The sequence below is a fragment of the Erinaceus europaeus genome, chromosome 2 (genome assembly GCF_950295315.1).
Source record: "Erinaceus europaeus chromosome 2, mEriEur2.1, whole genome shotgun sequence".
In the NCBI taxonomy this organism is placed as follows: domain Eukaryota; kingdom Metazoa; phylum Chordata; class Mammalia; order Eulipotyphla; family Erinaceidae; genus Erinaceus; species Erinaceus europaeus.
The window spans coordinates 169,544,112-169,546,096 of NC_080163.1; the positions used below are offsets into that span (position 1 = coordinate 169,544,112).

The 1,985-nt window shown below is 41.2% G+C and overlaps 1 non-coding gene across 1 annotated transcript; it reads right to left on the reverse strand.

The window, feature by feature from the left end:
- Positions 1-1,369: 1,369 nt before the first annotated feature.
- LOC132537265 (U6 spliceosomal RNA) lies at positions 1,370-1,476 on the reverse strand. Its single transcript, XR_009548726.1, has one exon. It is a non-coding gene; the product is annotated as a U6 spliceosomal RNA (small nuclear RNA).
- Positions 1,477-1,985: the final 509 nt, after the last annotated feature.

Genomic DNA, 1,985 nt, shown 5'->3' on the forward strand with positions numbered 1-1,985 from the left:
TTCTTTCTTTCATTTAAATGTATATATATATATATATATATATATATATATATATATGTATTACCTGCAGTCTTTTGGCATTTTGCTGTTGACACCTGTCTTTCTCTATAATCTTCTGGTAAAGCCTACCTCGAAGCACATGCAGAGCAATTTCTTTGTTTTTTTATCTGGGAGCGTTCTTGCTGGCATTCAACTACAAGCCCTGGAAAATTACCAAGACCAAAGACAGATGGGACTTCCCACAAGGCAAACTTAAACAGAACTAAGATGTTTAAGACAAGAAAACATGAATCAGGAAATTACTACAAAAGATTAAGAACATTTTAGATTTAACAGGCTTTAGAAATGATACCTAAGGGAGCCAGAAGGTAGCACAGTGGGCTAAGCCCACATGGCACAAAGAGCAAGGACCGTTTAGGATCCTGGTTCAAGCCCCCTGCTCTCCACCTTCAGAGGAGTCGCTTCACAGGTAGTAAAGCGGGTCTGCAGGTGTCTCTCTGTCTCTATTCCTCTCTATCTCCCCCTTCTCTCTCAATTTCTCTCTGTCGCTATCCAATATCAAACAAAAAAAAAGATACATAGATTGCTTTATGGAAAACTGAGAATTGTTATGCAAGTACATACATAACTTTTTTATTCATAAAAGAGAATGAGAGCATCATTCTGGTACATGCAATGCCAGGAATCAAACTCAGGACCAGAAGGCGGCTCAGGGGGTAAAGCACATGCTTTACGTAGCATGTGGCTGGGGGTCTGATCCTCCACACTGCAAGTGCACACCACAGGCAGGCAATGGGAGGGACTCCGTGCATAGAGGAGCAGTGCTTTGCATGTCTCCCTCTCTTAAAGGATACAGAATGGAGACTGGCGGGGAGGCTTCTCAGCTGTCCCATGCAGGTGCAAGGTTCCGGGTGGGATTGATCCCCAGGCACAATATTTGAGAAAAATTTTTTAAAAGTCTTTGTATTACTTAAAAGATGTACAGTTAAGAGAACAATATTACCATGATTTTTTTCAAAAAAGCCAATCTGCAGCCCTGGAGGCTGGCACAATGGTTGGAGTTTTGGACTCAAGCATGAGGTCCTGAATTCTACCACCAGCATCACATGTTACAGACTGATGCTACAGTGTTTTCTCTCTCTCTCTCTCTCTCTCTCTCTCTCTGTCTTTCTCCTCCCTTTCTCCCTCACTAATAAATCTTTTAAAAGAGCTCCAGCATATGTAGAAAAAGGGTTCAGACAGACCTAGGATCCAACACATGCAAATCCTGACCTCTTACCACTGAACCACTTCCCAGCTTGCATTAACTGGTTCTTTAAAAGATTTTAATTATTTATCTGTGTACATATATTTTATAAACTTTTTTTGAAAAAATATGGTACACTTCATGAATTCGTGTGTAATCCTTGAGCAGGGGCCATGCTAATCTTCTATGTATCATGCCAATTTCAGTATATGTACTACCAAAGCTAGGACTATATTATAATCTTATTTAAAAAGTGTTAAGAGATGGAGACAGTTGGAGTCGGGTGGTGGCACAGCGGGTTAAGCGCACATGGCGCAAAGCTCAAGGATCGGAGGAAAGATCACGGTTCGTGGTTCGAGCTCCTGGCTCCCCACCTGCCGGGGAGTCCCTTTAAAGGTGGTGAAGCAGGTCTGCAGGTGTCTGTCTTTCTCTCCCCCTCTCTGTCTTCCCCTCCTCTCTCCATTTCTCTCTGTCCTATCCAACAACAACGACATTAATAACCACAACAATGTTAAGCAACCAGGGAAACCAAAAGGAAAAATAAATAAAAATTTAAAAAGAGTGGAAAAGAATAGAAAAGAAAAAAAAAGAAAGGGAGACAATGAGACCTTGGTGACAACAACAACAAAAAAATAAAATAACCTATTTATACTCTAGAATTGCAAAATGGCTAGGGCAGTGGATCTGTAGTCATTAAGTCCTGAATTCAATCCCCAGCATTGCATGTGCCATAGTCATG